The sequence below is a fragment of the Labrus mixtus genome, chromosome 3 (assembly GCF_963584025.1).
Source record: "Labrus mixtus chromosome 3, fLabMix1.1, whole genome shotgun sequence".
In the NCBI taxonomy this organism is placed as follows: Eukaryota; Metazoa; Chordata; class Actinopteri; order Labriformes; family Labridae; genus Labrus; species Labrus mixtus.
The window spans coordinates 22,718,448-22,742,081 of NC_083614.1; the positions used below are offsets into that span (position 1 = coordinate 22,718,448).

The 23,634-nt window shown below is 42.0% G+C and overlaps 1 protein-coding gene across 2 annotated transcripts in view; it reads right to left on the reverse strand.

The window, feature by feature from the left end:
* Positions 1–7,299, reverse strand: part of ptprsa (protein tyrosine phosphatase receptor type Sa) — a 169,494-nt gene extending 162,195 nt beyond the window's left edge. The window contains exon 1 of one of the 2 annotated variants that reach the window (XM_061033838.1): positions 6,862–7,299. The gene's annotated coding sequence lies outside the window, so the exon portion shown is untranslated. The remainder of the gene's footprint in view (positions 1–6,861) is intronic. The other variant, XM_061033839.1, reaches the window with a different exon arrangement.
* Between the last annotated feature and the right edge of the window lie 16,335 nt (positions 7,300–23,634).

A 23,634-nucleotide genomic window follows, 5' to 3' on the forward strand; every position in this document is an offset into this window, starting at 1 on the left:
AACCAGTATCCTATTCACTATTTGTTTGCTGGCAGGTGTTGATGAAGGTTGTGAGTAATGTTTGAGCAGAATCACAAAAAAATATTTTTTTTTTTGTGTGTTTTTTAACAGCTGGAACCACTATGCAAACTTACGTTCTAATTAATAAAAGGAAAGTCACAAACAAATGAACAGGTGTTTAAAGCCTGAAGTGACAGTACAGTAAATGAGCAACAAATGGTTTGGTGTGTTGCTCAGGTAAACTTTAACAGGCTGGTATTATAGTAGATGCATACACATAAATGTTATTGAAATTGATTCCACTCCAATGCATCCTCCTCTAGGAGTACACCCTTCACACAGGCGGTTCAACAGGCTTGTACGGACCATCTAACGGTCTAACTGAGCTGTGTTTAAATGAGCTAACTGCAACCTGTTCAAACCTTTCAGGCGTATAAATGGGGGGTCCTTAGCCTCCCCCACCACTGTGTGTGTCTAAAACCTCACAGGGGTCAAACTGCCAGGGCTCAGGGCAGCCCTTCCTGCCAGACCTAGTTTGCAACGACTAGGAGGAGGAGTCAGACACCCCAAGGGGAATCTCTGCGCATCAATCTGGGGAAGGCCAGCTGGTAATCACACTTAACATAGGAACAACCCATCAACAGCTAGACAGAGGGACGAGACCAGACGCATCCAATTGATGTCTGTCCCAGACTGGGTGTTAATTACTTCTCACCATGAAACACCAGTTCACGTTAACTCCATAACCATAAAGTGGGTGGGATCACGGCCAAAGGGAAAGGGGACTGAATGGCTGCCTGTGTCAATACAAGTGTTTGGCATAATGCAATCTCAGGCTTTAACAACTATGAACCATGTTTGTTCAAGTGTGTTATCTCTTGAGGCAGGCTATAGTGAATGAGGGTGTAGTAGGGATCACCAGAAGGTCTGCTCCTGCTCGTCTTGAAAAGCAGATTACTGTCACTTCATCAGGGGGAGCTGGAGCGAACCATTTCTATAAAACCTCGGGGTGCTGAGGGAACGTGCTGGGGAGGTGACAGTGTGTCGATTTATTCTCCAAGGCATTACCAGAGAGTCTGGCAGGGATTAGTGTGTTTATGTGTATGAGGGACAACCTTCACCCAATAACCTGATGACTAAAAATGTGATTGACAGTCTTTTTTCACTTGGCTTATCTAACGTGATACTAGGGGGGAAAGATTAGAACTTAAAAGAGCTCAAGTGTATACAGTAAGGAAACATTTGAAAAAGCAGCTATACGAAAAAAAGCAGTTTCCAAATATATACTCCTGATATTTTCTAGAAGATTTCAGGCAGGCTGCCCCTAAAGTGGTGTGTTGACACATGTACCTCACAAATACTGAAGCCAATATCTGGACTTGAGTAGTGCTCGATACAGAGTAGCCCCTCGGGTACCAGTGTGGTTTAAAGCAATATACATACATTTTTGCAGAGAAAGATTATTGCTGAAATGTTGCTAGTTTTGAGTAACATAACCCTCTACAAAACATATTTTTGTCCCATGATTATTGACCTGAAACCAATTGATTTTGGAGGCTAATTGGATATGGCATGGGATTGCAAACTTGCAAATACCCCATATTTTAGGCAGTATCAGAGGCCAATACTGATGCTGGTATTGAAACAGTTTTACTTGTAGATGGATCCCATCTGGATTCATAAGCAGTCAGACAGAGGGGAAAATATATTTTTCTGTCTATTCAGAGTTTTACCAGAGTTTAAAGTTTAGTAGACAGAGAGAGAGTACAAAAAGAAAGGAGTGAAATTGCCCCTCGGTCAATTTCAGGGATTGGAGGACCCTTACAGCCAGCCAAGATGCAGGGTGGACTTAAAACTCTGCCAGTAACAGATCGATCCTGCTGTGTTCACACACACCTTATCACAACCTGGTCTTATCTGGCCTTTGCCTCCAAACCTGATTCACTTCTGGCCAAATCCATTCCTGGCTTGTTTAGGATCACTGACCTTTTGAGTTCAGGGTAGATGGTGCGTAAATATGACTTTTGGGTATTGCCAGGAGGTTCATGGCCATTTTCTCACTTCCCACAAGGTCTGCTAAGGACAGAGCTACCAATTTTAGATCCAGAGCAACCAGCAGGGGTGTCTGGATGAGTGGTCAATAATTCCTCTGCCAGCCTCCCGTCTCGTGTTTCTCCCCCTACGGACACACTGCAAATGTAGGTCTATGGAGTGAAAATGACACACAAGCCTCCGGAAGTTTAACCTTGATTATGTTTGAAATTGTTGTGACTGCAATGTTCTGGTTTTTCTCTTTGACTTTCTGGCTATTTTTGTCTTGACAAATGATGCCATCCTGGGTCTAAAAAGTTCAGATTCTTTAACAGCAGTGCCATCCAGTACCAGGACTGCATATTCAAAATGGGGTGGGCCCGAGTGGCTTCAAGGAATCAAAAGAATGGGAAGCAAAGAAACATGAATCCTTTGAGAAGCAAAATAAACCTCCTCCTGCTGTTTTTCTGAATTCATTAACTTGCTTTTCTAATTTAAAGGAGGGCGTGTTGGGTTTTGGAGCAGAGAGACAGATTGTGAAAGTAAACAAAAACATATTTTGCAAGGGAGGACAGAGAAGGTGAATCTGGGTTAAGTCTGCATGCAGAAGCTTGCCCAGACAAGGCTGTATAGCATACCTGTTTCCAAAATTCCAAAAACACATAGTATGTCCACATTAAAAACGAATGAGCAGATGCAGGAAAAAATAGTCAGTGAGGTTGTGCTTTCATTCAATATGGAACAAGACAACAAACAAAATGCCAAAGGCATGAAGAAAGCTGTTTTGGTGCAAGTTAAGAATAGGTTTTCTTATTTTCTTCCTCTATTCTTGTTTGGAAAATGCTGCATGGAATGTGTGTACAATAGACTCCCTGACACAAATATGTCAGGCTTAAGGGCTGCAGTAAGTACTTTTTTATGATTAGAGAGATTCGCATACCTTCTACAGTTCAATACTGAAAGGTCACTCATCTTCTTGTAGTGTCCTACTGTTCATGAAAGTCTAGGAAGCTAACAACCTGACGTTATTTTGTATCATTAACCTGTGCCAGAATAGTGTACAAATGTAAATAACTAAGACCTAAAACAGGTATTGTTCTGATTAAACAAATAAGCTCCAGTATTCTAGCTGACAATGACACTTGGCCAACTCTCCCTGCAGCTTTAAAAGAGTATGATCTTGAGTACAGTGGACTATATTACATAACATAATCACAAAGCATTGGTGGCTTTGCTGCCACGGCCTCATATCTAATGCAGAACTGTCACATCCAGACAGAGACCCAGTTCTTCTCACTGAGAATGTGCATGAATGTTGCCATTTGCGTGGTCTTTCCTTTATAGTGTGTGAACACTGTCTCTTACTCAATAATTGCATGTGTTTCCTTTGCCTGCATATGTAGCTCTAAAATACATTTGAAAGAAAGCGAATAGTTAATCCACAAATCAAATAGGAGAGGAGGGGACGCTTTACAAGACACACTGCCTCCTATTTTCACAGTCAGACTAATTGCACCTTGTGTCGCTGGAGGAGCACTGATTTAGCTCTCAGAGCATATTAAAATGAATAAACACAATTAGCTGTGAGTGCAACCACGCCTCTGCACAGCGCACTTTTCTCTCTGAGATGACAGTCATTTCAGAGCAGTCGTTATTAACTGTGTTGTTGCGTCAAGTGCTCGGTGACTAATTGCAAAGCACTTGATGCCACCAAAATGCTCCTCATTTGGATTTGAATAAAATTAACAGGGCACAGGGTGGTAGAAAAATGGGACAAAGGCTTTTAACAAAAGGTATAAGGAAACACATACAGTACAGTTCGCTGATTACTGTTTTGGTTGCAAAATGACTGAAATTATTCGTCGTGTTCTCAAGTGCACTCCACTTTCCAGAGAATTTTGGAAAAGACTGCCCCTGAAATCCTCCTGATCTGGTCATTCACGCTTACATTTGCCTTTGTCAATGCTGTTTGTCAATCACAATATCAACAACAGAGTTGAGAAGAACATACTGAAGAACAGAAAACAGCAGCAGTTCATTCACATGCAGGGAGATCGCAACGCTCGTATGCATACAGTCTATGGTCATGTACCGATAACAGTTTAAATAACAACCCCCTCCCACTCGCTTGAGGTGAATTCTCCTGATAATATCCTGCTGCATTCTCACATCAGATCACTTCTGTTAAAAAAGGGGGGCTTGCAGGAGAAACTCGGGATAAAGCCAAAGTGAAAAGTTTGGCTGTTTGCGTTCACACATGCAGCTCACCCTGAAGACTTTTCAGGAGTTTTGTGCAAGTGTGAACAAGGCTATTGTTTACCCCTTTAAGAGACTATTGCATACATTAAAGTAGCTAAATACAGGTTTAATTGGTTTAATTTAAGGCAATTGGAAAGAAACATTATTCTTAAATTTTTTGAGTACGTTTTCATCACCGAGTTTTACCGTTAAAGGTATTTGAAACAAAGAAGTTTGTGTTTGACTTTAAAAATGCAGCGATCAAACTTTTTAATTTTGGTACTGTGATTGTCAGTTTTACTTGAGTGTAGCATCCAGTAATAATAAATGTTCTTGAAGTTAAAGGCAGCTCGAGTGTCATTGTTCTGTAAAAGTCCTAAAGAAACTATATCAGCATAAGTTGGTTACATGTCAAAATGTCTAACAAAAGAAAAACAGAAAAACAACAAGCAGTGCTGAAGCCGTAAAATGCATGACTTTGGATAGCTAACAGTCAGCCTGTGGGGCTCATCTAGAAACTCCACCTCTCCTCCCTTTCTTTTCATCCCAATAAAAAAATGAGAGAATGCACCCTACTGTTGAGGATGAGGGTATACAGGAAAAACAGCTCAGGAAGTAATAATTGCCAAGGAAATGAATTTCAAAACCCCGAGGAGGACACTTCTCCAAGACCTATGTACTGGGGGGGGGGGGGGGGGGAGGGACGACATCATATCCGGGGCACAATTCAATTAGCTTCTCGTCCGAGTGTAGGGAAGGGAGCTCCGGGGAGAAATCAAAAGTTTGGTCCAATAAAAGAAGTTTTCAAGGATGTAATGTTCTCACCCCCCACCCCCTCTTCCTCCCTCACTATTCATTACAGCTGCTTACAAGCATGCCACTCACGAAGGCATCGATCTGCAATACAAATAAGTATGTTAGATTGAATAAAACAGCACCTTACTGATGCTGCTGTGACAGACGCTGTCATGCTTAGCCGACTGTGCCTGGCAGCTCAGGTTTGGCATTTTCATTGCCTTTTTGTCTTTCTTGCCGAGTTGTTTGACAGTGATCAGGGGTGATAAATTGTTCAATTAAAGCCACATTAAGAATCCAGAACACACAGCCTCTTGGTATTCGTGTTGTCCAATTACTCTGAAGGACAAGACTCCTTCTTGCTTCTGACAATCAACATCTGACTCTCATCAGAAGACAATTGGGTTTATTTAAACAGCTGAGCAGATTGATTGAACCCTGGAATGGAAGACTGGTGATTTGCAGTTGCGACAAAGGTAAGAAATACGAAATTTCATTGCAAATGAAAGTGTTCTGCACTTAGAAGAATTGGATTTGTATAAACACGTACAGAATTCCTTGACTTTTATCAGAATTGTGCAGCTTCTCTGTTGTTTTATTTTTAGTTCTACCCTGACCCTTGACCTCTCTTAATGTCAAGATACTTCTCTGCAACATCCATTAACATCTGGAACAAAAATAAAAACAGGGTTCGGACTCGTCTCTTCAGCTACCCCCTGCAAATGAAAAGCATTACTAATCTTTTTTTGGCTCGCAGTTGCTGTTGGGGTAGGAGGGTGAGGGAGGTAGGAGGGGGGAGAGAAGGAGGGGGGGGGGGGGGGGGTAAAGTTGCCCCAGGAAGGTTTGGCCTTAAATGTTCTGATAAAATTAAGATCCATTGCAATGCAAATTGGACTCACTTGACTTAGTGTAACGTTAGCCTGCCTTTTACGGAAAACAGAAGAAGAAAAAGCTGGGCCATAGCCTGGAGCTGCATCTAAACTTTCCAACACAATCAGACAAAAAGTTGCTTCTCAAGGCAGCAGATTTTCTGCCTGGAGAAGAAGTGATGCTGAAATATTAAAAAGGATTTTCTACAAACATCAGAGAGATAACTTAAAAGAGCTCTTTGTTATACATGGATACACAGAATCTCAGTCTTCCAACCAATTACTAAAATCATATAGCCTAGCTCACAAGTGTAGCAAATCAGGTCTACAGCAGCCTAGTCTACTCCTAAAAAATGTTTGATTTAACACTGATTTAAAAACAGAAATCCTTCATTTGAATTTAGAAATTCAAAGAATCTTAGAATGATGACTCAATAATGTCATTTAATACCCATATTTGAATAGTAACATGTAACTGTGTTGCTTAGCTCTTAATGTCAGTGATGGACAGTAGGCTACCTCTGCACACACAGCAGAATATCCTCATTGACTGAACGCTGCGAGCCTCGATGTTTTAAAACCAAGAATAATCGTCAAAAATCTCACGAGAATAGAGGGTGCGGGTCTGTTTTAGAAATTATTGGCAACTTTGACTCAGTCCAGAAAAAACAAAAACAAAAAGAGACCTGAAGTTGAGAAAAAAAATGTTTGGTTCTTTCAAACACAGAGCTTTATTTCTTTTCTTTTTCTCCCCGGCGAAGAGACGTCTGTTGACACTCGTGTAAAAGCGTTATTGGGCAATTTGTGATTTATAATCAACTGTGCATCATGCATTTTCCGTACACTACATGTTTATCCTCTTTTCTAAAAGCACATTAAACACGCCGAGAGTAGGCTATAACGAAAGAGAAAAGTTGCAAGGACTTACTTGAACGATAGGAGAAAAGTATATCTGAGGCTACCCCCTACTTGGTTTACGGGGGACAGCTTTTAAAAATCCGTATATGAGTGAGTAGTGGTATTTCCTGTAAAACCAGTAGCCTAACTTCACATCCCAGTCGGTGGAAAAATAAAACCGTTATATCCCACTTTCTTCCGCGGCAGAGCAGTCACTTGTTAACGGAGGAAGCGGGTATGAAATACTCCTTTTATTCCCCGTGTGTTTGTATTCCTTTCCCCCAGATGAGACGCTCCGAGTCAGAATCTCCTCGGTAAAAGAAAAATAAAATGCCCAATAATAATCCGTGCGCGACACCACCGCGCGTGGAGCTCCAATCTCTTTATTGGTGTCTCTCGTTATCTCCACGTCCCAGGTTTGGGTTCCTTTCTTCCCAAATCCACCTCGTACGGGCTGGGGGTGGGGAGACAGGAGTCAAATACCCCCCTTTCACTCCCTCCTCTCCACTGCAGGGAAAAAAAATACGGAGCCTCGTGTTGCGTTCACTGCCGCCTCATAAACTTCGTCTCTTGACTTCTCCTCAATCGTAAATCCCACCACTTGGTGCATTCAAGCACGCTTTTCGTCGGAAATCATAACACAAAGAGGCTTCTAACAAAACGAGTGACTGTGGCTGATGTTTTATTTTATAAACCTGTGCTGCGATGACGGAGTGGAGAGGACACAGATTGGAGAGCAGTGGTGCAATGACAGACAAAAAAAAAATAACTGTCTGAGTTGTGTGAGAGTTAAATGTGATTAGGTTAAAGTTTTTTTTCCGCCAGATAAAATAATTTCTCTATTTTGGATTTCAACCGGGAAAATAAATTTTTCTTTATAGCTGAAATTATTCATACTTCTAATAAAATGTGCATTCTTGGTATTAATGCTATTTTCGGTAGACCTGTTTATGAATCAGTATTTATTATAGGCTATGTTTTTGCATTTGCATTGCCTTTAAAACAAAAATACTTTTAAGTACCAAAATATTTATAATTGCGACATAGTGGCAATCAATACGAAATTGTAAAAGGATTGGGTATTATTTGGAAGGAAAATGGTTGTTCAAACAAGGGTCAATTTTGGAATTAGCCTATCCCTTATCCTGCTGTATCACCATCCAACTCACAATATTATACTATGAATATTAATATATTAATACTACAAATTACAATGCCAGAACATGATTTCAATTTGGAAATGTTACTTTAATTGTCTGATGAATATTCCCTTTTCATTTGCCACATGTCCTGTTTGTCTTTGTGCCCCTTTATATATATTTTAATTTAAAAACTAATCAATTTAGCATGAATTGATTATAATTTAAGAGATCATTAAAAATACAATAATCATTAGGAGCCACAATGTTTTACAAAAACAACAAAAGCTAATTTATCAGCTGTAGTTTAAGGAGATGGCTGACTATTTATTTGCCCAAATGATTTTCAACAACTCTTAATCAGTCTTCATCCTTACTACTTTCACTTCTCAGTAGGTAAGGAGGGATTGCACCATGGTTTCCTCCAATCACATCGGCTTTGAGCTGAAACAGCAGCTCTGACTGGCTAGTAGAATTTAAATTTGAATGGTGACAGCTGGTGTCCATTTTGACCAGCAGGGAGACAAGACACAGGCTGGAGAGGAGACACATCAATCAACTGACCAACAGTCAGCTACCAACGGTCAGCATATGTGCAGATCAATGCTACAAGTTTCTTAACTCTCTTTGAGATTACATTCTCATCCAGAAACCGTTGTGATTCAGAAGGCAGTTGCAGCTAATTCTGGGATTTACAAGCCATTGTAGTCACTGGTGATGGAAATGCACCATACTTGGGCATTAAGTTCCTGGTCGTATGATAGATATGGAGAGGTATTTGACTGAATAGATTAGTCTTTGGAAGGCGGCAGCAATTTGTTAGGTGTAGTGCATTAAATAAGTGGCATCTCCTCTTCCATTGGAAGGAGAGTACAGCCATATATTTTGTGTGAACTTTTCACGGTATGCAGGCGGTTATAGATGGGAACAGGCCCTTTAAAACAGACCTATCTCTGCTGTGTGTTGGCAGAAAGCCATGCTGAGCCACATGCAATCCTCCACTGCCCTCTCTCTGCTCTTTGTTTAAAACCCAGCGTGACATGTAACACACCATGAGAGGTGTGAAGGGTGAGGGGGGGGGGGGGGGGGGGGGGGGGGGGTGGGGACTAATCAATTTAGCTAGTGAGAAAAAACATGTGTTTATGTTGCGTAGATTCCTCCCTTGGCCTCTTATTCACACTGAAGCCCCTTATTTAATCAGGCCGGTAAATCTTAGCAGCTCCCACTGCCATTCCCCAAGTGGCGTGAGCCTTAACATGGTAAATTTCACTCGGGTAGGGAAATGCGCTCAGTGGCCGAGGCTAGTGCTTTGGAAGGATAAAAAGAGCACTTACCGCCTGACATGTGCAATCCATAACAGAATAATGAGACTCCTCCACACTAGGATCTCTCTCCCCCTGCTCTCCCTCTCCACTTTTTGTTTTCCTTGTGAGTGTTCATAAACACCATGTAAATTCAGAGAGCAGAAGATGTGGCGAGGGCTCCAGGGAGAGCATTTCATCGTTTGCATCTTGTTACCGAATCATACAACAGAATGTAATGTGTGAAGATGCTCCAAACGACCACTGAACCTTGTCGTATGAACTGGCCTCCTTCTGTCAGCTGGCGTGCCTCCGAGTGAAGGAGATCCTCACAAGAACATATCAGCTCATCACTGTTGTCAAATCGAAGACACTGGCATGCAAGAAAACTGCATTTCAGGGTAACATAATTCATCTCAAATTAGAGAGAAGTACTAATACATTATGTATGCAATAGAGTTATTTAAAAATATGTATTTTAGCTGTCAACGGACTTTGTTACATGAAACTGAACATCAGCATGAAATGCACTTAGCAAGTTGCAACCTCTGTGACTGACAAATTAAGCCAAATAGGTGCCAAAATCTGCAGATCCCAAAATGTCCACCTGAGGAATTAATACATCCATTGTGGATCCTTCACAGTGAAAAAGTAATGGTATCCTCCCCGTTAAAAAATAAGATATCTGAATAGCCTTATCCAGCAAAAACCAAAAGAAATCCGTTTTGGGCCATTTACTCTAAGAAAGGCTTAGAACACATAATATGTTCTTTTAAACAGACATCAGTAAGAGGTATGTCACTATTAAAGTGATCAGTAAACAGTATTTTCTTAACAGAAAAGCATATAATTGAGGCAGGTTTTTCTTTAATTTATTTGACCAAACTCAAAAGTCAGGCAAAGATCAGAATGTTAAGAACGTATGAACTCTGAAGTATGAAGTTTTGCTTGTCCAGAATTTACATTCTCACAATCCTTCCGTCCCCTGTCCTGTTTTTACTCCATGTGAGACTGATCAGAAAAGAAGCTTCCTTTCTTATTGTCTCCTGCTCCCCTCCGTTCATCTGTCACCCCTAGGGGTTGAGGCACAATCACCTCCGATCGCAGCAGGCTATCGCTCACCCTGTCCCTGGAGGCGACAGCCCACTTACTGCCAAGCTCGCGCTCAAATGGAGGACGTTTCATCACCCCGCCGAAAAACACAATTAAAAACACGTTCAGTCGGCGGCCCTCGAGAGCCAAACCCCATGTTGCGACTTTAGTTACTCTGAGCCTTCCTCGCCCTCTTGGATATTTACTATCCCCGTGGTTGACCGTTAGTCAGCGAAGTTGGGAAGTGTTCTGTGGAGTTTCAGTGCAAACAAGACACTGAAAGAAGGAGAGAAAGTGGACCGGCGCTCAGTGTTGAATGCTCTTTTCTCAGAGAGCCATTCACTGCCTTCAGTGAACATGTAGCCTCAACAGTTAGCTGATAACTGACTCTCCTCTTGGCTCCTTTTTCTCCTTCACTTTAGGAAGCCAAAATGGAGGATCGTGTGCTGAGGGTTTGTGGTGATGGGCAATTTGCTTTACACACAAACACACAGCAAACAGGAGCAAAGGCAGACTGACGGCTATTAGAGTGCAACGATGCTCCCTCTTATCTCCCACCGCGATAGAGATCTACAAAGAGCTTGAGAGAGATTATGAATTCATTACCTTGATACACGAGTGAGCGCTGCGATAGACAGGAGTTTGAGAATGGAGACAGGGGGTGAGGTGGGTGTACTGGGAGGGGCCGTGAATTACATGCTGCTGGCTAGAGAATAAATCTGTCAGTTCTTTTTCGCGTTCCTAGAAACTTTAACGCTCTTCAGATGCCACGGTGCATATGTGGTTCATATGTTTTTCATTAGAAGCCAGGAATCCAAGTATTTAAAAAAAAGAAGGAGCCAAGCATCTGTGAACTGTGTTATATTCATGATTCTGTACGTATTCAGTGCTGCTGTTCACCGGTCCCAATGAAGAAGTTAAACAATGGTCTTTGTGGAAAAGAAATCAGATAAATATCTAAATTTTGGGGGGATTTGTTAGCATTATGCATGAGAGCCGGTATAACCCTGTTCGAGGGCTTTTTTGTCTTTCTTTCACCAAACACTCACTTTATACTCCTGCCACTCTTTTTTTTCCTGCAGCTCTTGTGCATTTCTTTTCTAACTGACTCTCTCTCAATATGGCTTTTTTTTCTCTCCTCGCAGAGTCTTTTCCCTCCAGCTCTGTTGAACTCAGCTGGCATTTGGAGGCAGGTGAAAGAGCGCAGCTAAATAAACCAAAGAAATTCAGAAAAGAAAGAGCGAGGGCAGAGGGAGACAAAAACACAGACAGAGAAGGAGTGTTTTGTAGGACTGTGTTTAGAATCCTATTTAAGCGTTGTCTTCTATGGTTTGCCCAATGCTTGCACTTACAGAGAAGAGGGTTAGTTGAACTGTACCTGTTTTGAACGAGTAAATGGTTGGATTGATGGCTTATTTTGTTCTATAATTTCTGTTTTTAGGATGCTAATGAGCACTTTTACTGACAGATACGTACCTGTAATGAAACACCACCATTTACCGTAAATGCACCTTTCAGCTAGTTTGGAAACACATCTTCTATTGTTCTGAGGCCCTGCTGAAACAAGCCAGTGTATAATTTATGTTGTGTGTGGGGGTGTTTTATGTCGTAGTGTATCATTACTCTGTGTACATGTGTATGTGCCTAGCGTCCCGTGAATATATCTTTTGTATGTTTGAGTGCCTCGGGTTGATTTTCGATGTGCTGCGTGTGCTTTTATGTCTTTCACTGCGTGCACGGGCTTTTCAATGTGTGCCATTGTATACTGTGTACTGTATGTGTGCATCTGAGTGCCTTTAATGCTTGGGGGTCAGTGTACATGTACAGATAAAAGTATGGCTTTCAGCAAGTGTTTGTGCACAGGGCGTGTGCGTGTGCGTGTGCAGAGAGAGCGTGAGCGATGAGTGATGCCAGAGGTGGTTTTCTACCAACCTCTCCACTGGCTTGCTGGCTCACTAATGGCCTCCTCAGTGGGTTGGCTGACCGACTTGCTGGCTCTCAGTGGCTCGATCTTCCTTATTTGGTAATAGAGAGTTGGTGTGTATGTGTGTGTGGGGGAGGAGGAGGAAGGGGGGGGGGGGGGGGGGGTGATGGTGGCAGAGGGGAGTAGCGGTGCTCTGTTTACACGCTGGGTCAGGAGGTCAGAGCACCAGAGTGCCACGGAGCAAACACAGATCACTTAAAGACAGTACGAGAGAAGGGCAAGTCATCGCTTCACAGCCATCAACTGGATGGATCTGGGCAGATTCGCCGTGATATAGTGTGATAAAGTGTGTGTGTGTGTGTGAGGTGGGTAGAAAACAGTACAGACTCTGGTGAAACCTAAGGAAAAAAAAAAAGCTCCTACAGGTAATTTCCACACACATACACACTGTTCCCTCTCTCTTGCTCCGAGGCCCAGGACAGTTGAGGGGAGTCAGTGCAAAGGAAATTAAAGGCAACCATCCTTATAGTTTTGCTCTTGTCCGCTTGGCTGCCCACATGCCTGCCTGCCTGCCTGCTTTCCTTGCCTTGCCTGCGTTCCCTGGGCAATGTTTATGCTGTGCCCTGCCCAGGACAGAATAGATTCGCCCACACAGCACTGTGCTCTCAACCAGAACCTAAGTAGGTCTGGCAAGCTCGAGCCACAGTCCCATTCACTCTCTCTCCTCTGGATTAGGCCCCTACGGCCCGGGGCAACACAGCGTTGACTGCATTAATAGACTGAAGATAGCATCTCTTCACTCCACCCTAAAAATATATATCAAAGTCTTTTCTATTAGGATACATCAGCAGGTTGTTTGTTTTCATCCACCAGCTTCCTAAAGTTTGGCAGGAGAGTTTGCGAACTACTTTGAGAAACTTAGGTTTGAAGTTCTGCCTGTCTTTAGGGGTCAGCCGTAGCCTTTCAGGTGCTTTAAAATGCATTGTGCAGATGAGTTCGGACTCATAAATACTTAACATGTAATGGCAGAAATTAGGCCAGAATGTGTCCCCAAGTATCAAAAAAGCAATTGTCTCATTGCAATACAAAACATAAAACAAGGGACTTCTTAAAATTCATCACGCTGCCTAGTTTTCCGCCATCACTGTGAGCAAAGTGTTAAAAGCGAAATCATCTTTCTATCCCAAATACCATGAAATTACATGCGCTTGCATAATTAAATTCATTACCTCCAAACTTGGGGTCAATTTACATTTCTTTAAATGCGGCTACAAACAACTGAAGCATGTTTAATTGAATAATGCTAATTCATTGCTGGGCTTTTTTTTTTGTTTTCTCTCCTTATCACGCATATTGGAGTTGTGGCTCGTACAGTAAACGTGCAGTGGAGGCAACTTCTGTGATGAGTTTGGTGGCAGCTTGCAGGGCACATTATCCAGCCTGTCAGACACCCGGAGTCATGCTACAGATAACTGGGCTCTGCGAGAACACAGTGCCTCTTGACGCCAGCTGTACAGATTAGCAAAGCTTTGTTTAATTGTGCTTCTAAGGTCCTCGGAGCCACTTAAAAAGCTACTGCTCTTCTTCTTTTTTTTTTTTTCTTTGCTTAGAAATTATGTTTAAAGTGCAGCCAACAGTTTCTGCTGCCTGTTCATTCAGGTGCAAAGGCCTCTGGGACTTGGCCGAGTCAGAGACGATGCAGAGGGAGGCATCTGAATCAGCAAAGACTGCGGAGATGCAGGTAAGAATCAGACTTAAAAAAGATGTCAAAATGTAACATGTAAGCACATCACGCAGGGCAATAACACAAATTTTTGTAAACTTAGTAAACTTAGAGTTTATTCTTCTCTTATTATATGTCCACATGTCAAATATTGTTTGTGTTATATTAATTGCAATAATGGGTAAAATGATTTTGAATGATTATAAGTTTGTATACAGTATTTTTAAACCCCATTTCCCGACTCCCCTCTTGGTGGCAAACAACCTGCAAAAATCGGGAGCCACTGTTTTTAACAAACATAACTGGAACCTGTTGACATCGGACTGACTTTTACAAGACAAGAAAGGACAAGCTGATCAACATTTTTGAACATTAAAGAGACAATTTTTTGAACTGCTGGAGAGGGGTTACAGCTGCATCCACACATCTCTCCTCTGTGTGGGACTGACCTCTCTTACGTCTGTGCTTTGTGTGTTGCATCCTCAAGGCCTGATACCATTCACTTGTGCTGCCTGCTGGAGAAGCCTGATTGGTGCGCAGCTGCAGTAAAACAATTAACCAATCAGAGGAGAGCAGCAGCAGCAGCAGCAGCTGCAGACACACACACTCTCTAAGAGCTTGACGAGCCATTACTCTGGGCACAGCTCTGTTGTGTTCAGCTCTACACTGTGCCTCTCGCTGTCTGGGTCTGTATTTGTTAAATGTTCTAAAAAAAACCTCTTTCTGTTGTCAGAAGTGTTCTAAGACACTATTTTTGTGTGGACCGGTGCTGTCACATTAGGATTTGTCTTCGTTGAGAAACACTAGTTTTAGGGGTGATTTTCATTTGCTGTTGGATTTGGTTAGTTAGTGTGGGTAATACTTTTAATTTTCATTCATTTTCACCTTATTCAAAACACTTATTTAGAAAGTTAAACACACTTACAGAGAGCAGCTTTTGAATGTCTTTGAAATCCTCTGCTGATGTGTAAATGACACAAATTCAGGCAGTGAAACTCCCTGTGTGCTCTTTTAGTTTCCAGCCTGTTGAGCCCACAGTGGGGGGTCCAGATGTGCTGTCTCTCCTATCCACTGTTCATGCAGTCAAATGAAGCAGGTCACTGTTTCTTTGCAATCATCACATCCCAATATGTCAAATACATACAGCTGAGACTAGTGGCCTCCAGCAGTAAGGTGACTAGAAGCTGCTCCACCCCCCCACCCCCCAGAATGGACGTCTAGACCCTCCATCTGATCTGATACCCATTAGCTCATCCGCTCATCCGCAGTTAGTGCATGTCCGCTGCTCTGCCAGCAGCACTAATAATCAAGAGATGATATGGAAATGAGGAGGGGATGTGCAGTGTATGGAATGGCAGTGGAGTCAACGACAGTAGATTTTTCAGTTCAGAATTAAGCTCTCCACTGGACTGGAGCTGCAGACGCGAGGACATAATGCCGTACGAGCGAGAGATTGCATTGTGACATAATGGTGTTATATGTAGATGAATGGTATTAATCTACAAGGACATATATAGAGTGGATACGTCATGTACAATTAAAGGGTAGGAGTTCATTGCATAATTGATAACTACATAAAAAAAAAAATCATATTTATAAACATTTAATTTGGTAAACTGTTGAAGGAATAGCTTGTGGTTAATTCTACAATCTAGACCATAAAATACATGTTTAATAAATAGATAACACAGCTATAATTAAAAAAAAGAATTGATTTTAATTAAGGGAACCTTGGCATGCTATGTAACCGTTTTTTTAAACTCGTGATGATGCACTATTAAATAATACGTTAAAGCTACCATGAGGAGTTTTTAGCTAGTTATTAAACAGACTTAAATGTATACTGATGTCTCTTCATGGCTTACAAAGGGAAAAAAAGACAGTCGGTCACAAGAATGATTAGTTCTTTATAGTTATTTTAATGCTTGAAACCGCTGCCGGGGGGTTGATGTCAGAAAAAGTTTTTAGATGCATCTGCTGAAACAACCTTCTTTGCATTTTCCACAACAAAGACTCTTGATGAGTGATATATTTGACTGGTAAAAGTAAGCAAGGTGACAATATGTCTCAAAAAACCCACACAAACCCACCTACACAGGCTTAGGAAAACAATCAGCTAAGAGCTGATACATAAAGCTTTGACCCGGGGTTAACAGAATCGACACAGTCTGAAAGTTTCTCACAGGAGCTTTAACCAAATTCAAAAACAGTACGTGTTGAAACATTTAAAATGATTTTGCACTTACTGGTGAGAAATTCCACGCGACAGGCTGCGTGACAGCATCCAGGTCTGAAAAGTGCCACTGTGGTTTGGCTGAATGAAAGAAGTGCATGAGTACAGGAGGAGCTCCTCAGTGCCAACCTGCTGTGACAGGTGGATGATAGCTCTCTGTCTGCCTCTGCTTAGCTGTCAATATAGATGGATGTGTTTAGCACCGGGAGCACGGAAATATGTGAAGGGAGTTGACACGCTTTGTGTTCTGGTGATCATTGAAAAGGGGATGTGAGGACATTGGAGCAGCAGCTTTTCAACCAAGCTTAAGTCAACTTTTACACTGTTTTTGAAAAACATTTTATCCAAACTGTTGATTACATGACTACACACAACATCTTCAGAGCAAAAAGTACGAGTTCAAAGCACTTTGATGATCAAGCAGTGAATATGACCAGCGTTCTCTGGGTGTAGCCCAAGGGCGTACTCTTTTACGGAAATGTTTCTTGGCACAAATAAAAGAAGAATATGGATAGACTATCTAAATAATCGGGATTTGAAACCCCATCTGGAGAACTAAAATCACATTTCTATTATGACAGTTCACTGTTTAGAAATATTAGAATAAATAAATTATGAGACCACTTACCACTGGGTAGTTTTCAAAACCTCTTTAGCTTCATATCTTCAGCTGCTCCAGCGGCTTCTTCTTCTTCTTCTTCTCGTACCTTTAAAGTAGGAGGATAGGGAGAGAAAAGGAGGGAGTATGAAAGAGAAACATTAATGAAAGGGACTACTAAATGAACTGCCTCCTCAAGTGGTAGGTGGGGGAATTGGACAAACACTGAGATGAGTTTCTCTCTCTCTCTCTCTCTCTCTCTCTCTCTCTCTCTCTCTCTCTCTCTCTCCCTCTTGATGCTCCTTGCCCTCTGTGACCACAGGACCACAGTTCGTGGGTGAAGAGGAGGCTTGCTGCTGATTGCCTGAGAGCGCTGGAGTGCCAATCTGCATGAAATCCCTTCTGGCTTTTTTTGATCATTTTCTCCTTCACATCTCTAATGAGCCTGGTCCAAGTCTCTCTCTCTCTCTCTCTCTCACTCTCTCTCTCTGTCTCTGGGTCTGTGTGTGTGTTCACACAAGTATGTTAGATCTGCATGTTGGATAACTTTGTGGTTCGTTTTTATTCTATAATTTGTTCTTAATTTACATATTGTTGTGCAATAGTACCTGAGATTTCATATGTCTCTGTATGTTTTAAGCATCTGGAGGCTATTTCTCCTGCACCCCTCTCTCTGTATTCAGTTGATACTCTCAGTCAGGTGTGTAGTGCTGGGGGGCCGTGGGTCCACCCTAAGGAGCTTCCACAGAGCGGCTGAGGAAGGTTATCTCCAGTGAAAGGTCAGAGGAGCTCATCATTACAATACGCCCAGAGTCTCTAGTCCTCAAGATAACGATATGAATATCATTACTGGAAAGCACGACGGGTGCATGATCGATTAACACAGACACTGAGGCACCTATCGGAGGGTTTCCCTTAATGCACAACGCAGCTGTTGCAGTGTTTTCACTGAGTATATGTGGGGGGAAAAAAATTGAATATACAACATTTATGCAGGTTCTGCATACTGAGATCAAATTACTATGCAGATACTGTGGAGTGCAGGTAATGAGAGCACATAATTCATACCAAGTGCAAATGCACTGCCCATGATTTGGTATCATTATCCACAGGGCATAGGATCACTATGTGTTTTCATGCTTTGATTTCTTGAGTTATGCTGACGGCTTCCACGGCCATTAAATCTGCGTCTTTAAGTAATTAAGATCTGGATGTTTGTAATGTTTCCGGGTGTGGCGGTGAACGCCCTCGTCTAATTCAGAGGAAATAACTAATGAAAGGAGAAAAAAAAAATCTCAATATTGATGTGGAAAAAGATTAAATTAGGCCCGATGGTAGGAGAGTAAGGAAATATCTGGCAGCAGAAAGAACTACAAATGTCTACTGACTTCCACCCCGCCACCCCCTCCACCTCCCCTCTATCTTTTGCTCATGAACTTGCCGCTGCTTGTAGACTGCAGACTCCTAGCATCCTCTATGGGCATTATTACCTCCACAGCGGGCGGTCAACATGATCCTTTATTCTGACAGGACAGCGGGGTCAGGTCGGCCTTCGCTGGCAAATCAGTGTCAACTAACAGGCTGGCTGCAGAGGGATCCCCTGATACACTCCTCTGCAGCAGCAGGGGAGACAGGGTGAATGTGTGTGTGTCTGTGTGTGTGTGTGTGTGTGTGTGTGTGTGTGTGTGTGTGTGTGTGTGAAGACTGAATAGAGTGCATACAGGGAAATGTAGCACTTCTTGAGCTCAGAGAACATTGGTGTGTAGAGGGTATAAATGTGAGTGTGTGAGGAATGGATTAAGAAGAAGGCAGCATTTTTTGGTCAGGTGTTATGTGAAAAAAAAAAAATCAGGAAATAAATGCATGTTTGCAGACATAAGTGTGCTTGCATTACTGTGTGTAATTCAGAGAGAGAGAGAGAGAGAGGATAAAAAAGTGGACGATTCTGCAACACTCCCTCCTCCCACACGCCTGGCTGCCAAGACGAGAGCGGGGGGATTTGTTTAATGTACAGCATTTATTCACTGCACACACGCTGTTGCACTACCGCTTCCTCCGACGCATGAGACACTCCCTCGGCCTGGGCGAGGCGCCATTAATCAGCTGGAATGAAGGGCCAGCCGTACAGCACCAAAGCACCCCAAATTAACATGGAAAAAAGGAGGACATTTCTTCCTCACAATAGCACACAGGTGAGCGAGTTACGCTGAAACTCTGTCTCTGTTTGGTTTTTTGTTGTTGCCGTGAACTGAGGGCTGAGTTATTCTTCGTCCACTCATGTGGAAAAGCAGCTCCGGTTTGTTTTCTCATGACCCTGCAACATATTGGCATCGACTTTAGTCACCGTGCAGGGACAGATGGCCGAGCATCATGGTGCATGGCAAATTGGGAAATGAAAACATGCATGCTCAGAGACGACTCTATGTATTTTCTCTCCTGCAACGTGACCACGTCGGGTACATTCAGAGAAGAACAACGGGGAACTGTACACGGTAAAAAGGCACAAAAGGAAGAAAACACAAGGCTGACCTACTCCCTTCAAATGTCAACAGGGCTTCTACCTCAGAAAAAAAAAACCCTGCACATTTGAACCTCGGATGATGAAATGTCAACACTGTTTCTACCTTGATGTGACAAAAGCAAAGGGATTTTTTTGTCTTGGAGAGAAAAAAAAGGTTACCATGTAAGCACTACCTCTCCTGTCCTCACCTCACCCCCAACATCTTTCCTGCTCTCTGATGTTCTGCAGGATTAAAGCACTGATATGCCCTAAAGCAATTAAAAAAAGAGATCTTTAGTAGATTGACAAGAAGAATGATTTGATAGAAGGGGAAGAAGAGGAAATATGTGAAGCAGAGAGAAAGTGTGAGTAAGGAAGTGGAAGAGGGTTGTAAAGGAAGGGAATTTATCCGGGAGAAGTAGGAGGAGGACACGTTCATGAAGAAGAGTGCAGACAGTGACAGGGGAGGAGCAGAAATGTCAAGAAGTGAGAGGAGGAGAAGAGGAGGAGTCAAGAAGAGACAAGCTGAGCGAGCGGAGGAAACGAAAGGTGAAAACATGCCAGAGGAGAAGACAGGAGGGGGGGAGAGAAAAAATCAGGAGGAGAAGAATAGGGAGAGAGGAAAGGATGAGTGGGTGGCAGAGAGGAAACAAGAAGTTGAGGAACAAGATGAGAGGTAATGAAAGCAGGAAGCAAGAAGGGAAGTGAAGGGAAATGGGGAAAGAGGTGAGGTTACATTCACGTGGTACAGAGAATCTGAGCTCTTGGCAGCTGTGTACAGAACATCGAAGAATTCACTCACAACTTTAGTTTTCTTGTTCCAAAAAAGCTAGTTTTGGCACCCTAACCCCTAAATTGGTATGGAATTCAAACAATATTGCCTCTTTCTCCATGAAATATCACAGATTTGTCCAAAATAAAGACAGGAGAGGTAAAAAAAAAAAAAAAAAGAAAGAAAGCTTTGTTGCCATGTCTTTAAACTCATAAACCAATGGTTTGCTTAACGATGATATGTCAATTGTCCATTTTTCATATCCTGTCAAAGGCAGGACCCTTACACAGTGTAAGGACCTCACATTGAATGTAAATTACATGTAATGGTGGGTCAAAGTTTTTCCCCCATTGAGCCGACAGCAGAGGTAGCAACAGTGTCATAAGAGAGGTGAAATCGCGACAGTGAAAAAGTAGGAGCTGGCAGGATGGAGGAGGGCTTTGTTTTGTGTGTGTGTGTGTGTGTGTGTGTGTGTGTGTGTGTGTGTGTGTGTGTGTGTGTGTGTGTGTGTGTGTGTGTGTGTGTGTGTGTGTGTGTGTGTGTGCATGTAACACAATGTAAAACACCAATCTGGGACAGTTGATGGTGAACTGGTGGACTGACAGAGGAGCTTTGTTACAGCTCTGTTCTCAGAATCTCTGAATGTAAAAAGGGCTAATGTCGCACAGTCATATAGGCCTATATCCTTCATGTTGCTCAACTTCTATTTTTTTTCCCTAAAACTCTTGATGAAACAAATATAATGTTCAATATAAGCTTATTTTTCAATCATTGAATTGTACTCCTACAGGAAGTTAGTCAGAGAAAACAATACTTTAAAATGATCCCTAAGCTTTTATTGGAGAATGTTATGAAGATAGTATCTAAGATCCATTTCAGTTACATTCACATCACACAACAAACAGCAGACAGTTTCTTCCTCTCGCCCTCCACTACACATTCCTCTCACTCTTTGGAATGTAAACTTCCTGACCTTAAACGAGAGATGCTTTTGGAATTCCCTGAATTCATACATAAATTGACCTCAGCCCTGTTACAGTGCATAAACAATGTCTTGAGTTTCTACTGCATATTATTTTGGGATACTTTTACTTAACAAAAAAAAAAAGGCTATTAAAAAAGAAATGTAACACAAATATCAGAGGTTTTTCACTGTACAAAGCAAAGCTCTTCACATTCAGTGTCCTTGAAAAAGCCTCTACTTGATCCCCCACTATAAAGTGCTCAGGTTTATAACATTGGCTAAATGCAAATGTAAAAAAAATTAAAAAGTGAGTCGTCCTGATGGAAATTACAGGTTCAATTGAAAGCCATGTAGCTCTGAAGCACCAGTCAAGGCCGCTTTGGGCTCTGAGAGAGGAAATAATGAGACATTCATTGGATAATAACCCCCTTTAGTCATTCAAATGTATTCTAATCTACTCCAGGCAGCATTCTGACCCACAAAAAACACTGCACATGACCAGGTGTCTACACAACTCACTTGTATCTTTCCTATAATCCATCTATTTAACACTTTGGTCCCATGTCTGAGTAAGCCTAATGGTTCATTTGACATGAAGTTCGTCATCAGTAACACCTGGACCTTTTAGGCATGTCGATATGACAACCATTTTTATCATGGTACAATTTTGAATGCAGTCACATCAATGTCAAGCTTGAAGCAGTACAAGGTGGAACATGTACAGCCTATTCACTATCGACTTTATAAACATGGACAAAGTTCATGTGACGTCACCCATTGGTTTCTGAAGGGCTGTTTTGGGAGCCCATCCATGGCAGTTGCCAGATTGGAAATGCTGACTCTATCAAACTTTGGTCAACCCTAACAAGCTGGAGCGGGCCTAAGGCCTCAAGACAAACTGCTAAAACATGGCCGATTACAGTAAGATAGGTCACACCCCTCATTATGCATAACTCTTATCCTTCATACAATTATAATGACTGAGTTATACCCCCCCATACAGTGTTGTGTGCTGATAAAGACTTGAATTAATCAGATCAAAATCTTTTCACACATGCCCAAAAGTTTTCCGGTGTGAGCTGCTAGGCTGAATGCAAACAGTCGGCCATCTTTGATGTGTTGTAAACATTACAATGACTTCCACTGTGTCCGTTTCATGTCATGTCGTGCCTCACATGACCCTGCCCCCTTCCATCGGGCTGTCCAGAGATTTTCAAGACATTTTCAATAGTGCATGTCTGAAAAGGGCTGATGGAAGAACTGTCTGGATCAGTTTAATACACTTGGAATCAACTTAAACGATTCAAAATGTGAAGGAGATTAATCATCTTACATCAGATGAGTTCAATTTGATCAGGTCACAGTGTCACCAGGGCAGAAGAGGTTAAAAATGATTCTTCGAATATAAATTTGACCATCAGTCTATCCCGATTTTCCCAGAGTCCACTGATTCCAAGTTCTTGGATGAATAAATTAATATCGTTACAAATGGCATGTGAGCAAACACTAAAATGTAGGTCCAAACTTAATGTGCTGTCATACATGGTTGGGCTTTGTGGGATGTTATTAAACAGGCAGCAGAACTGGCTCTTTGATCGCTTTAATGCAAGAAATGTAAGTGGAAAATGTCAGAGTTGTAATATGGCTAGCTATAACAAGCGTCATTGAAGCTTCAATGGCAAAATAAGTTTAAAATCTATCAGATGATTCTGGGTTTGACATGACATAAAAACTTTCCTTCTCAGCTCTCATTAGCTTTTTGAAAAATTAAATACTGCTCTAACTATGACATGCAAGCACATGGCTCATTCAGTAAAAGCTTCCATGTCTGATTTCTTTCTTAAAGTAAAAGTCAGCTAAATGCCTGGAAGACAAAATGCCATAGGCTTTCAATGCTTTGCATCGGTGTCTGCCAATGGCTTCATTAAATAAAAAACTTGAAAGAGTCTGAATCAGAGTATTTAATCCACCCTTGGCTCCAATAAAATATAAACACAAAATGAGCACAAACATCCAAATTGCCTCAAATTCCCTTAAATTGGCAAGAGCTGCCATCATTAAAAAAAAAAAGAGAAAAACTCTGCACTCCACCAGAGTGCCTTTGTCCTGCAACCTCATTATTCTCCACGGCTGCTAGCTAATCCGCTACCTTTGTGCTCTGTCAGAGAACCTCTGCACACTCAAACAGCCCAATTCTCAGATGAAGCATTCCAGCAATGAGCCACTCCAACTGAAGTTTCATTAGCGGGGCCTGTTTTGTGCAGATAAGTACGAGAGTGTCGTGCGTCCTCTCAGCAGAGCATGACTTTTGCTGTGTAACAGTGGTTAAAAAGTACATGAGGTCACTTATCTTATGCACACCTGTACACATCAGGAAGTTCTAAATGCTAACTTTAGTTCAGAGTGCTCTCATGCATGTATGATTGTCGTTTTTTGCACGTGTAGATTGCACATTTGTGTGTGTGTGTGTGTGTGTGTGTGTGTGCATATGAGTAAGTGTCTATGGGCGTACCGCATGCCGTGACTGATATTCAATTAGTCCACCTGTCACCTCTACA